Genomic DNA, 16,140 nt, shown 5'->3' on the forward strand with positions numbered 1-16,140 from the left:
GCACTTTAGTACCATACAAATTAAACCAAACATTACTAAATATGTTTCATACTTTTACTTTATTACAGTACACTGACAAAAAAAATACGAAATAAAAGCGATTGCCATTGAACCTTTGACACAAACATTAGCTCACCTCAGACTATAATGATGCTATACCATGAAATCCCAGAAATACAATCATCAATAGAACAACATATTGTAAGTAGAAAAAGTTTTGAGCTATTCCCTTTAGTCTCATTTTCACTATTCTGGGCAAAAGATGTTAAATATTCTTTCGAATATGATAGAAAATTAAAAACTATTCAAATTAAGGGACAACCAAACTGGCCACGTTTTTTAAAAAATGAGTGACACAATCCTCTCTTTAATTTTGTCTCGTTCATTTTGTTCTACATCAAACCTCGGATTTTTAAAAAATCTTTATGATTCATTTGGTTAGTGTCAACTAGTCAGAAAAGTAAAAAAAATTTAAAAATTTAATAGTTTGGTTAGAATGAAAAGCAAAATTTTTAGAAAAATAATAAGATTCTCGTAACAGTTGATTTTTTCAAAGAAGTTTCCTCCAAAAAAAAAAGCAGGGGAAAATTTTAGCTTCCCACGAAAATTGTATCATCATATTTTATTTTTCTGTTATGCCCTAATTACTTGTTTATCTTTATTCTTCTAAAAAGTGAATTTTCATCTTTATTCTTCTAAAAAGTGAATTTTCTTCATAAATAAATCAGGACTTGCTATATTATGTTACAACTTATTGGTTCTTTTTAATTTAGGACTCTTATCTCTACTCACAGCTCACAAAAGAGGTGAGTCAATTTAATAGTAGAGTCCTAATATACAATGAAATTTTTTAAAAAGTAATAATAATAAAATCTAAAGAGCCAATTACCCCACACACACACACACACACACACGTACATTAATGTACTTTACTGTATGTACGTGCGTGTGTGTATATATGAGGAGGCCCAGGACGACATGGGCCGGATCTGACTTGCAAGCACGACATCCGGTCCGTACAGCTGGGTCAGCCCATAAAAAGACACTGCCATATGGGCCGAACGCGAATAAGCCCATCAAAGGTGACCAGGACTTATGGAGGAACAGGCCCAGATCCAGCAATCCGTCAATATTCGTAAATATCTTGTAAATATCTATAAATAAGGGAAGGAATGGAAAGAAGAGGAGGATCTTTTGGTTGAAGTGTAAGAATTCTAGAGAGAGAAAGTGGGTATGAATTTCTTGCATCTTCAATTGGCGCCGTCTGTGGGAATCGCATGGAAGTTTGGTTGATCAATGAGGAATATCGAGTGGATTCAGACCAATTCGGTTGATCGAGACTCGATCTTTGGGATTTGGATCCAGATCTGAGCGATTGTGACCTGCTCTGGAGGAATTACAATTCTTGAAGCTTTGGCAGAAGTGGCTTCAGATCTACGCAACAACGAGTTGTTCGATTGTGGCGGGATCTGACGGATTTAGAGTTCAGACAATTCAGATCTTGTAAACGGTGAGCATAATTCGGAGAATTCGAAACCAGATCTGAAAAATTCCCACTCACGAAGCTCGGATCTACTCGCGAACTTGAGATTAATGCCTTTACTCCGTTCAGGAATAATGATAGGTGAAAGCTCCAATCCGATGGAGGCTGTCCAGCAAACAAAGCTTGAGGAGTTGATGAACTTGATTGAAGCTCTCAAAAAAGAGAATGCAGAATTGAAAGCTGGAATGCAACATCGGCAAATACCTGCGGTTTCGCATCCACTTCCGGTCGGTGAAGGAGGTGTTCAATCTAATATCGCGCGTCAAGGCGAACAGGACGAGAACAATCAGTCAGCTCACCACCGTGATGAAAGGATGATGGACAATTTGCCGCCAAATGTTCGTCAAGTTGAGGATCACGAAGGATCGACTCACGTTGATCCGCGACATGAGCAGATTAGACGGAATGAAGCCATAACCTTCGATCCGCATCGGGAAAGGTTCGACCGAGAGGAAGTGATAGAGGTTGATCGCCGTCGAGTAGCGTCGCCTTGGCAAAGAGAGTTCATAGAGGAACGGTCGTTCGATCCGTCTTACCGGCCCTCCATGGCTACTATCACTCATCGCGGTTCGGAGGGCAGAACCGTAACTCACAGAGCTACCGCTGGACTCCAGAGAGAGAATGAAGTTCTCCGATCCGCAGCTCGGACGGTTGATTCACCATTCACCGACGAGATCTTGAATGCCCCGCATCCAAGGAAGTTTGCTATGCCAGTCTTTATTCTGTTTGACGGAACAACCGATCCGATCGATCATGTGTACCATATCCAGTTGAAAATGGCCCTGAATACGGAAAACGACTCTTTAATGTGCAAATGTTTCCCTACAAGCCTAGCCGGACCGGCGCTCAGCTGGTTCAAAAACTTGCCTAGGAGCTCCATTGGTAGCTTCAGAAACCTGTGCGATCGGTTCATAAGCCAGTACTATGGGAACAAGCGCCCGCCAAAGGACATCTCGAGCCTATTCACGATGAGGCAGCACAAAGATGAGCGTCTCCAGGCTTTTTTTACCAGGTTTAATCTCACTAAGAGTATGGTGATCGAATGCCACCCTTCTACAGCAGTTCAAGCCTTCAAGTTAGCCATGACACGTGGAACTCCGTTTCACACCAGTCTGGTAGTGAACACGCCGACTACTATGGACGAACTCAATGAAAGAGCCGATGGCTTTGTGCGCCTAGAAGAAGAGGAGGCAGCTAATGCTCGGACAGCGTCACTCGTGTCGACCGAGGAAAAGTCCAAGGCAAAGATCAGGCAGAAGCAGGCTCAGCCGCAACGTCAGACCTCTTGGAAGGCAGAAAAAAGGTCCAGGGAGGAAGAGCTGATTACTCCGCTGAAGGTCACTCTGGCGAGGCTGTATCAGGAGAACAAAGATAAGTTTCATCCACCACTGCCAATTAGGCAACCCCTCGAACAGAGGGATCAAACTAAACATTGTGATTTCCATTCCGATTTCGGTCATCAGACTAACGAATGTAGGAACCTGAGGAGGCAGGTGGAGATGTTGATAGCTAGAGGGGAGTTCGCGAGTTATGTTCAAGGCTCGGCGATAGAGCAGAATCGACCGGTGGAACAAATAAAAAGGAGTCATAAACAAAGCTCCCACAATTCACAACCAGTTCGTATAATCAATGCTATCCATGGTCGACCCGAGCCTAGTGAAGAGTCAGATGAGCTACTCCGGGCGCGCCTGCGGCAGGCGCAGATGAAGAAAAGGGTCAGTAGTGTGAATACTCTACACCAGCAGAGCCCGTCGATGCAGATAAAGTTCGACTGGACAGACCTGCAGCGTGTTCAACTGCCCCATGAAGACCCGTTGGTAGTCAGTTTAACAGTGGCGGACTGCTTGGTGCGCAGAGTTCTGATCGATCCTGGGAGCAGTGCGAATGTCATGCCGAGGGACACATTTGATAGGCTCGAGATTAAACCAGAGAGGCTCAAGCCCACTGGAAATCCCTTGTTAGGGTTCGATGGGAAGAGGGTGGAGCCCGTCGGGATGGTGGAAGTGGAAGTTCAAGCTGCAGAACGAGCTCTTATGGAAACTTTTGTGGTTGTAGAAATTCACCCCTCGTATAATCTCCTGATGGGAAGAGGATGGATTCACAGAGTCCAAGGTGTACCCTCAACTCTGCATCAGGTCATGAGGTGCCTCGGACCCGATGGAGATAAAGTGATAGACATTCGGGGAGATCAGGTCGCAGCTAAAGAGTGTTATTCCGTCACACTAAAGCACGCTGGGAAAGGGAAGGCGCCCGTCCGTTCGGCAAGCCCCAGATAGCAATTACAGGAACCTCCGCCCGAGCAGAACAGGGTGGAGGAGTCAATCGACTTGACCGGGGAGCCCCTTCTGGATGTGCAGATCGATCAGTCCAGGCCAAAACGAACTACCAGAGTAGGTATAAGACTGACCAGAGAAGAGCAGCAAGAGCTAGTGGATTTCTTGTCCCACAATGCCGACGTATTTGCATAGAGTCACCTAGACATGCCTGGAATTAGTCCTTCCGTATCCTGTCATTCCCTGAATGTCAATCCCAATTTCAAACCAGTGAAACAGAAGCAGCGAAGATTTGCTCCAGAACGTAATCAAATCATAGCGGAAGAAGTCGATAGGCTGCTTGATGCGGGATTTATCAGAGAAGTGCACTACCCTGATTGGTTGTCCAACGTCGTGGTCGTGCAGAAGAAGAATGGGAAATGGCGAGTATGCATTGATTTCACCAATTTGAACAAAGCCTGTCCGAAGGACAGCTTCCCGCTGCCTAAGATTGATCAAATGGTGGATGCCACCACCGGGTATGAGCGTTTAACCTTTCTGGACGCTTATTCGGGTTATAATCAGATCCCTATGGACCCCGCAGATGAAGAAAAAACTTCTTTTGTCACCGAGCGAGGAACATACTGCTACAAAGTTATGCCTTTCGGACTAAAGAATGCGGGAGCAACTTATCAAAGACTTGTTAGCAAAATTTTTAAGAATCAAATGGGAAAGATTGTGGAAGCCTATATTGATGATATGGTGGTAAAGAGTAGGAAGAAGGATGATCATCTGAAGCATCTGCAAGATGTATTTGATGTACTGAAGCGATATGGGATGAGGCTCAATCCAACCAAGTGCTCGTTCGGTGTGAGTTCCGGACAGTTTCTGGGACACGTGGTCAACCGCAGAGGCATCGAAGTTAGCCCCGCTCAAGCAGAGGCTTTGATTAAGAATGCCGAGCCAAAGACAATCAGAGAGGTGCAAGCCCTCACAGGACGAATAGCTGCATTAAGTCGATTTATTTCAAAATTGTCAGATCACTGCAAACCGTTCTTTGACACGATTCGGAGCCATGGAAGGCAGGTCTGGGGGGATGAGCAACGACAAGCATTGACTCATTTGAAGGAATATATGCAGAATCCACCAGTCCTGTCAGCCCCAGATCCGGAAGAAAAGTTATTTCTATATCTTGGAGTATCTGGTGTCGCGACGAGTGTCGTTCTGATTCGTTGCAAGGAAGGGGTGCAATACCCGGTATTTTATGTAAGCAAAACAATGACAGAGGCAGAAAAAAGATACTCAAAGGCCGAACGGGTGGTACTTGCACTTGTAAATGCAAAAAGAAAGTTGAGGCATTATTTCGAATCCCACCCCATAGCTGTTCTAACAACTTTTCCAATCAGAACGCTTATGCACAAGCCAGAGCTCTCGGGCAGAATGACAAAGTGGGCCATAGAGTTGAGTTCATTTGACATAACGTATGAGCCGAGAACAGCTGTTAAAGGGCAAGCGGTGGCCGATTTCCTGCTAGAATGTGATGCCGAGGATACGGAAGAAGACCTTAGATGCGGCTCTTGGAAACTTTTTGTGGATAGCTCCTCTAACCAGATGGGGGCTGGAATTGGGATCAAACTGCAAACCCCAGAGGGTACTTCCTTGAGCCAAGCACTCAGACTTGAGTTCCGAGCCACCAATAATGAAGCGGAATACGAGGCGTTGCTAAATGGATTAAAGTTGGCCAGAGAGCTACAGATCAAAAGTTTGACTGTGTATAGTGACTCGCAGCTGATTGTTCGGCAGGTAAATAGTGAGTACGCGACCAAGAATGACACGATGGGGGCATATCGTTCTGCCGTTCTGCATAAAACCAAGGACTTTGCAAAGATTGAATTCATACAGTTGTCGAGGGAACAGAATACAGATGCAGACCGGTTAGCATGTAGTGCTTCGAGTTGCGGTGAAACATTGGCGAGGGTGATTCCAGTAGGAATACTGACCCAGCCATCTATTTTCGAAGAACCCTTGGACTCTGACCCTTGGCAAGTCAACGTCATACCGTATGAACCGAGTTGGATTGACCCCATCATTACCTATATTCGAGATGGCGTTTTGCCTATGCAGAGGGATGAAGCTAGGAGACTCAAAAAGAATGCTGCAAAGTACGATGTCGTGCGTAACTAGCTGTACAGAAGGTCCTACTCTGGCCCATACTTGAAGTGTGTCACCCCCGCGGAGTCGCAGCAGGTATTGCGAGCTATTCATGAGGGTGTGTGTGGCAATCATTCTGGGGGGCGATCGTTAGCGCATAAAGCAATGACACAAGGGTATTTCTGGCCAAACATGTCAAGAGATGCGGAGGAGTTCTCTCGAAGGTGCGATAAATGCCAACGATATGGACCATTGATCCACCAACCACCTGAGGAATTGCACGTAATGGCCTCGCCATGGCCTTTCGCGCAATGGGGGATGGATGTGGTCGGTCCTCTGCCAACTGCAAGAGCTCAGAACAAGTATGTGTTACTGGCCACGGATTACTTCACTAAATGGGTGGAAGCAGAACCATATCCTAGCGTGACTCAGACTCATGTGAGACGATTTATTTGGAACAATATTATCTGCCGTTTCGGCGTTCCCAGATCAATAGTCATGGACAATGGCACAAACCTCGACAGCAGGCAAGTAAGAAAGCTGCTGGAGGAGTATGGAATCAACCAGAAGTTGGCTGCAGTAAGTCATCCTCAGGCCAACGGACAAGCAGAAATCACAAACAGAACCATTTTCGCCTGCATTAAGAAGAAGCTGGAAGATCATAAAGGGAAGTGGTTGGATGAACTCCCGAACGTTCTATGGGCTTACATGTGATACCCCCGAATTTCTGAATGCGGGTTGGCCAGGCCCACGCCCGAATACCCGAGGATATCAAAACAAATTGATAATAAACAAACACAGAGTACAAAAGAATAAAGAAGAATAAATAAAATGCTGACAAAAAACTAAAATGATAATCTAATAATAAACCTCATAATATATTTCCATTAATTAATAAACTCTTCTGATACAACTGATCCTCCAAAAACAACTCGGGAATCCATACTGTGTGGACCCCTAGAAAATCCAAACTAAACAAATGACAGTAATCTAAAACAGGAAACTGAATCATAAAGGAACTCCTATGTAGCATCGGAAGAATGAAGTAGACTGATCCCCGTTCAGTACGAACAACCTCTACTCGTGACGAACACCTGAAAAATAATGGTGGGTCAGGCCCACAAACAAGTTCTACTCTACTACAGTCCAAGCAGAGATCAGATACACGTATACATCCTAGTCAATCCAACAGTAACTAATAGTCCGTATATATATATATACACACTAAAGGAACCTCACTAGACTATAGGGTTGTCTCAACCTGAATAGTAGGCAACATGCAAAACGCACATATAATGGGCATGAGTACCTAGACCTACCAGGGTACACAACTACACTATATCTAGCTACACATCCCTGGCGATATACGCACCCTAACCACTGATCCTGAGACTCAAGCTCATATCATGGCACCATACTTATATATATAAAATCTAGTGACCATCCTATCCAGTATAAATTAATCCTCCATAAGTCATTCAACTTGTTCAGCTGACCTGACTTGAATATAAGTAGGACTTAATATTTTAGTTAATCCATTCCCTTATATAATAAATTAATCCTCTATAAGTCATTCAACTTGTTCAGCTGACCTGACTTGAATATAAGTAGGACTTAACATTTTAGTTAATCCATTCCCTTATATAAAATAGGTAGGACTTAACTGATAAGTTAATCCGTCCCTAGAATGCCACCGTCCCCTACCGGTGCATTAAACCACACAATCCAACAATTGATGTAATAATTAAAGAAATACATCAAACATTCCAGAAATAACTATGATAATATGATATCAAGTTATCACAGAATATGAATGACTTATTATTTATTTAAGCTCATATATCATATGTCCTACACAAACTGAATCTTATACATGATGATATTTTATTATATCGTCAAATAAGCATTCTCCATATCCAATTCATCCTCCACATTTATTCTCAATTGCTAAAGCATTTTAAAAGATTAAATCCATTCGTTTGTGTAAACATTTAAATAGCAAGCATCGTTATGATTGAGTGTATTTAAATTTATTTAAACCCAAACCTAGTCCCTATTTAATGTTCAGGAATCCTAGGCATGTTTCTACGTTCCATCATTCCACATATATGAAAAATACATAATTCAAACATATAAAAATTCACACCAGAAATCAAATCAAAATCATGCATTTTTTAATTTATAACACAAGAACAGATATGACCCAATTTCACAAAAACCTATACTTTAATCCAATTAAACATGCATAATTATTTAATTTTATGTGTTTAGTAAATCCTGAAATTTCCTAGGCATGTACAGAAACACGAATCAAAGGGAAAGAGATAGAAGAAGAACTTGCCTTAAACTTTCGGATTGAAAGTTAAACTTCTTCTTCCTTGATCTTCTCTCTAAAGGGTTTTCTCCTCCTTCCTCCCTCTTTCTCCTTCTCTCTCTAACTCTCTCTCTAGAATATATTACGTGATATATTTTCACTCCTTTTTCAACCTATAGTTGTGTATTTATAGGCTAAATAATAACCCTATTCCTTTTCCCAATCCAAGTCAACTTAATAAAAAAAAATAAAAATGAAAATATTAAAAAGGTAACTTAAAATATGTTACGTATATAATCTATGTATATCCTTATTAATTAAATAAAATATATACATTAGATTATTTAGTAATACTAAAGTTACCATAATATTAAAAGGTAACTTAAAACATGTTAAGTATATAATCTATCTGTATTCTCATTAAATAAATAAAATATATACATCAGATTATTTATTTATACTAAAGTTACCATAATATTAAAAAGGTAACTTAAAACATGTTACGTATAAAATATATGTATATCCTTATTATATAAATATATAAAATATATACATCAGATTATTTATTAATACTAAAGTTACTATAATATTAATAAATTACTTTCCTTTTTATATATATGTATATACATATATATCTATATATATACATATACAACTATCCATGGATAATTATCCATACCCATCCAACCTCCTATCCAAGCAGTCCATGGGATCCAATTGGTTGGCCAATTACCACTAACCATAACCATAAAAGAAAAATAAAATAAAATAATAAAAGAAATGAAAACATTTAATTTACAATTAATTAACATTAATCAAATACATCATTTAAGCACACAATCTAATTAAACAAATAATACAAATAACACCTAGACAAAATACAAATAACACATAGATAAGTATCCAATTAATCAAGTAACACTTAATTCAATTAAACACATAAACAATTAGTCAAATAATCAATTAAACAATTAAAAAAAATATAATAAAAATAAATAAATAAATACCGAGACTATCCTTTTAAAATTAGGGGTATTACATTACAGAACCACCCCAAGGCGGCCGACTGGGGAGAGCCCGTTTGCAATGGCATATGGTACCGAGGCAGTTATACCGGTTGAGCATTTGGTCCCCACTATCAGAAGCTTAGCATGGAGTCGAGATCAGAACGACAAGATGTTAAGATTGAACCTCGATATGATAGACGAAAGGAGGGACACAGCGGCTATAAGGTTAGCATCGTATCAGCAAGTATTGACGAATAGTCACAACAAAAGAGTAAAACACAGGGATTTTGCCCCTGGCGATCTGGTTCTGAAAAGAAAGGTGGGGATGGTCAAAAAAATGATGCCACCCTGGGAAGGCCCATACAGAATTGCAGAAGTCATAGGCAAGGGGGCATATACGTTGGAAACCATGGCGGGAAGGTTGGTCAGCAAGCCCTGGAACGCCACGTCTCTGAAGAGGTACTACCAATAAAAGCTAAGTTTCGGCTTTAATTGGATGTTGTTTGTTGTCAATCAAATACGTATGAATGTGCAAGTTACTGAAATTTACAAAAAAAATAACTTTCTTTTCCAACGGCCTACTAAAAAATGAAAAGCCAAGTGGCAAGTGGCATTCTAGCCGAGCGCCAGGCACTTAAGCAGGATAAGTGGCAGCTGGCACTATAAGCCGAACGCCAGACACTTGCTAAAAATTTAAAGCCAAGTGGCAAGTGGCATTCTAGCCGAGCACCAGGCACTTAAGCAAGATAAGTGGCAGCTGGCACTATAAGCCGAACGCCAGACACTTGCTAAAAATTTAAAGCCAAGTGGCAAGTGGCATTCTAGCCGAGCGTCAGGCACTTAAGCAAGATAAGTGGCAGCTGGCACCATAAGCCGAACGCCAGACACTTGCTAAAAATTTAAAGCCAAGTGGCAAGTGGCATTCTAGCCGAGCGCCAGGCACTTAAGCAAGATAAGTGGCAGCTGGCACTATAAGCCGAACGCCAGACACTTGCTAAAAATTTAAAGTCAAGTGGCAAGTGGCATTCTAGCCGAGCGCCAGGCACTTAAGCAAGATAAGTGGCAGCTGGCACCATAAGCCGAACGCCAGACACTTGCTAAAGATTTAAAGCCAAGTGGCAAGTGGCATTCTAGCCGAGCGCCAGGCACTTGCCATAAACAAACACACGACAAAGCTAATATAAAAGAAAAGAGAGAAAAGATATATATGTATTGAAAATAGGTTGAACAGAGCACAACACAAAGGGAAAAAGAGTTCTGTCATTTCATTGATATTAAGCATTGAGTTTACAAAAAGTGAGATGTCCATCGTTACAAAAAGATATGGAATGGAAGAGTCCAAATGAGCCCTAGCTAGACGCCTCAGTACCAACAGCATCCTGGGTGTGCCGACCCGCCTCCTCGGCCCCATCAGCCGTCTCATCTTCACGAGGTGGGGAATCAAGATGAATGACTGAATCGTTCGGCTGGGGCTCAGCGTCAGCAGTGGCTATGGAAGGTACCACAGTTGATGATTGAGGAACGGTCAGAGGCAGAGCGGTAGGAGGAGCTGTGATGATCCTTGAGGAAGCAATGTCCTGGCACTCATCGAATATGCGCTCCGCTTCGGTGGGTTCTGGGTCGACATAGACCCCCAGAGGTTCGATCCCTAGATCCTTGTCGACCTCATCTGGAGTGGAACTGGTCTGTCCCTCATCCGGAACTCGGTCGGCGAAACCTTCCCGGAATCCTTGAGCATATCTAAGAGCACCGACCCTTGAGAACCGAGCGTGAAGAGCCAGCATCCCACCGCTCACTCTGCTGATCGCATCGATCAGAGCGGTACGCTCGTCCAGAGCTCTTTTCTCAAAAGCCATCCGAGCAGACTGTTCATCAGCCAGAAGGCGCTGGAGTTCTGCCTTTTCGTCTCTGATTGAGTCACGCTCAGTCTGCCAGACGCTCTTTTCAAGCTGGAGGGCATCCTTCTCATCCTGAAGAGAGTCATTCTCCTTCTTCAGGACGTCTCTCTCTTGTTCAGTTTTTTCAAGCCGAGCCAGTACCTCGGTATTCTTCATGGCGAGAAGGTCGTTTTCTTTATTAGCCACCTCCAGGCTATCAGAAAACTTACCAGCCCTGGCGTTCCCCATCTCCACCTGCTTCTGCATAGCCATCATTCCGAACAATGTCTGTATAGGTGTACATTAAAAACGGTTAAGCCAATAGTCAGGTCGGGCGAAGGCAAGACCAAATAATATGAGAGAATTCATGAGTTGGAAAATAAAAGTCACCTCCATAGCAGATTGGGGAAAGCGGCTGAACACATCCTTCTGGGATAGGCCCTTTGCCGCCTCAAGGTCTTTCGGAGTCCACATGCTCCTATAGTACGCCATGGCGGTCTGGCCATCGTTCAGCATGGTCTCGTTCGGTTTCACGAACGTCCCATCCGTTCGGGTGTACCGAGGGGCCCATGGCGGTAAGGTGGGGATAGAAGGGGGGCCTGAAGCAGAAGCGGAGCCACCAGCTGCAGTAGGCCCAGAGAGAGCAGGAGCTCTGATCGCACGGTGCAAGAGAGCACCCGGCCCGGAGACCCGGGTCCTTCTTATGAGAGGCTCCTCCTCAGGATCGACTTCACTGTCAGGATGAGGCCTTTTGCCTCGTTCTTTGTCCCGAATGCCCCCCGCAGCAGCAGGAGCTGTGGTAGTTTGGGGAGACGCGCTCTGGTTGGCAGCAGGGGTGCTGACAACAGAGTTAATAGACACTGTGCTCGGGACAGTGTCAGAGATGGTGGCTGAGGAAGAGGCTGATGCTGGAGAGGAGGTCACCCCAGCAGCAGGAGTGGCTGGGGGAGTATTTTTCTTCTTGCCAAAAGAAGGAATCTGAAGCCTGCTCATGTTGTAGCCGAGTGATGAGAGCGCTAAGAGGTTATTTGAAGTGAGGAGATCTGAGCAGGAAGGAATATCGTTCAGAACGTATTTCTTCAAGTAATTACTCCTATCCCTGCAAACACTGTAGCTCAAGTCATCACAAGGTATTCCTAAGGAACGGCATAAGAAAGTACAAAAACGGGGAACGCATGTTTCGCAGGGGCAATCATGTTTATGAGATTTGAATTTCTTATAGGAGGAGACAGAACAGACACCAAAGGCGCTCGGGATTGGGTAACCCTCTGCAGCCGGCGAAGACCAAGCCCCACTAATGCCCACGATGCTATCCCTCCAACCCTTTTCAGATTTTATTGTGTCCGTACATATGGACATCTTCTCGAACGGGTAGAGATGGTAGAAGGGTTCGTTAGTACGGATCTTACTGACCTTATAGCACAGAAGAAGGTCTATGAGGTCAAGGTCCAGATTTCTGTCACGCATCAACAGGAGCATAACGGATATGATTCTAAAGAAGTTGGGGTTGACCTGCAGGGGGGATATCCCCAATCTATTGAAGACATAACTAAAGAAAGGGTGCAGAGGGAACCTAACAACATTCAATTGAAGGTTCGTGAATAAGACTTCGCCGGGCAGGAGGCCGGCACCGGTCATAATGTTAACGTCCTGAGGGCAAACCCTAACTTCGATGTTGTCAGGAAGTCTAAGTCTCATACGAAGAACATCCAGATTTACAACCATGGTGGAAGTGCTTGAAGGATCTAAAAGGGGGTAAATAGAAGCCTGCCGAAAGTAAAAAGGAACAAAACTAACCTCAGAGGACTGCAAGATCGCTGGAAGAATGACTCTTGAAGGATTTCACCAGAAAAAGCTTAGCACTGTTCTAGAAAGAGAGAGATTTGACTGATGATGGAGACGGTAAAAGGACGTGAAGTGGTATTCTAGAGCCTTATAAAGGCGAGGGGGGCCCGAGGGCCGAAGCGTCGGGAAGGCGAGAAATTCCTCGAGCCCCGGAACATTGATTCTGGATCTGACCGTCCGTTCCCCCACGTGGTTTTCTCGAGCCGTCAACGTCATGATGAGACGCCATCAATAATTACCCCCTTATTAAATAAGGGGCAATTATGGGGGCAGTTGAGGAGGCCCAGGACGACATGGGCCGGATCTGACTTGCAAGTACGACATCCGGTCCGTACAGCTGGGTCGGCCCATAAAAAGACACTGCCATATGGGCCGAACGCGAATAAGCCCATCAAAGGTGACCAGGACTTATGGAGGAACAGGCCCAGATCCAGCAATTCGTCAATATTCGTAAATATCTTGTAAATATCTATAAATAAGGGAAGGAATGGAAAGAAGAGGAGGATCTTTTGGTTGAAGTGTAAGAATTCTAGAAAGAGAAAGTGGGTATGAATTTCTTGCACCTTCAATATATATATGTATGTAATTGGACACACATGCACGCAAATCGCAAGTAGATGTTCATTCATATACTGTATCAATTTGTATATATTTCCACATACACATATAAATATATTCATTCCTAAAACAATTGTGTATATTATTTTTTTTTTTATTTTTTTTTTTTTTTGCCTTTTTTCTAAACAAACCCGTCCATCAGACCGAAAGGGCAAAAAAGAAAAGAGACATTTATCAAATAAACCATTCCTTGTCTGACATTAATTTGCAACAATTATGATCTTATTTTTTTTATTTTCTCACAATTCTTTATCTGCAAAAATAAGTATAACATTCAAACTCTCGGTGCAAGCTCTACTACTGCAAATGACACCATCTTCTTCTAAGTTAGAATATCATTACGTGTTTCACAATCACAGACTTTTTAAAATATCTAAATATTTATATTTAGAACTTTGACAACTTTCTAAAATTTTCCAACACTGCACAATTCTGTATACAAGTGTAGAAGACTCTGAAAGACTGAAACCCATCCTCTGTTTGAGACTTATATTTTATTACATAATATGTATGAGACAAAAGAAAATAAAATTGACAACATGAACATCAATATATAATATAAAAAACAAAGAGATAACATCTACATATAATCATAAAATGAAAATATAGATACATGACATTTAGCATAGATAATATGAACTTAAGGATTACAATTAACATGATTTCCAATTTATATAATTGAAAGAATAATTGCATAATTTCAATAAGTAAAATGAAGAATACATGAATAAAAATATATATTTGAAAAAGGTAAGGAAATTGGTTACAATTGAGAGGCAGGCAAATGAAAATATAGATACATGACATTTAGCATAGATAATATGAACTTAAGGATTACAATTAACATGATTTCCAATTTATATAATTGAAAGAATAATTGCATAATTTCAATAAGTAAAATGAAGAATACATGAATAAAAATATATATTTGAAAAAGGTAAGGAAATTGGTTACAATTGAGAGGCAGGCATGCTTGGCACTATGTTAAAAGTCAAAATTTCCTCCTCTCACATGCAGGTATGGACAGTAATACATTACCGACTCCAATATAGCACGTTTAAAGAAAAATGAGGTAACGTATTGCTTATAAACACGTAAAATAGAGAATATATGTGTACAAAATAAAAAGAAAATTTTGAGAAAATGAGAGGTAATACATACACAAACACCAAAGATACACACATCTCATTACGTTGTGTCAACACATGGTAGAAGACCATTTATATATATTTTCAATTAGTGATGGTTTTTGGCCACTTTAGGAATAGTTATACACAATTAAATATAATAAATTAGTATATTAAAAATTATTTATTTATTTAAATATTTATAACAGTCCTCACCTATTTTAATAAAAATCAATACATATAATAATACAACTTTATATTATGTAATCGGTATAGGTGCCTTTCGAACTTGAACCTAGACTTAGCGTTAATTTCTTAAATACATGACATTTAGTGTATATAACATGAACTTAAAAATTACAATTAACATGATTTACAATTTATATAATAGAAAGAATACTAGCACAATTTCCATAAGCGGAATGAAGAACACACGAATAAAAATATATATTTGAAAAGGTAAGGAATTTGGTCAAATTTGAGAGGCATGCTTGGCACCATTCAAAAGTCTATACTTTCTCATCACGTGCAAGTATTCACAGTAGTAGTGGTTTCAAGATATTACGCCTGAAGATAATTAACAATGTCAGCCTATAAAACATGTAAAAGAGAGAATATATATATGTATAAGATGAAGAGAGAATTTTGATAAAAAGAGACTTAATGGATACACAATGGATCACATATCTCATTACATTGGTTATAAGATTTGAAAATCAAAACTCACATTTTAAAATACTCACAAATAAGTTGTACATAATCCAATTAAAAAAAAAAAAAAATGATTGGATAACTACTTTTGGGCTGCGATGGGTTTGTACTTGGGATTCAATTCATTGGAAAGCCCAGATACTCTAGCCCATTTACCTAAAGGCCTGTGCTCAACAAGAGTGCAAATTCATTCTAGTCCATATACAATTCAAACATCTACTTGGGCCCATGCGAGATTAATTCCCTTTACACAACCCAATTAAGTTTGAAGCTTTGGAATCAAAGCTTAAATTCGGAAAAACTCAAAAACTCAGACACGAAAATACTTATAAACCAAGGTTAATTCCTTGAAATCAGTTTCTTTTTCTTTTATTCTAATAAATAATTTACAATGTTCTTAAAAAAAAAAAAAAAAAAAAAAAAAAAAAAAAAAAAAAAGACAAACAAACTTGAACCATTCACTTTTAGTTACTAAACCATACGTCATAGCATAGCATGCTGTGGAGGGAAAAACCTCTCCAACGAAGGCTTGACACGTAGGCAAAAATGTTCTCCAATCCTAAAGTGACACGCGTTCAATTATGGGCTAAGACCAAAAGATATCAATAAGTTGGATGGAGGTCATGCCACACATACGACGACAAACGTTAAGGAAGACTGCATAGCATGCAAAGGGATTAAATTTTAGACAACTC

The sequence above is a fragment of the Cornus florida genome, unplaced genomic scaffold (genome assembly GCF_030987335.1).
Source record: "Cornus florida cultivar Cherokee Brave unplaced genomic scaffold, ASM3098733v1 CherokeeBrave_3.0.0_Hap2_Chr03, whole genome shotgun sequence".
NCBI classification, from domain to species: domain Eukaryota; kingdom Viridiplantae; phylum Streptophyta; class Magnoliopsida; order Cornales; family Cornaceae; genus Cornus; species Cornus florida.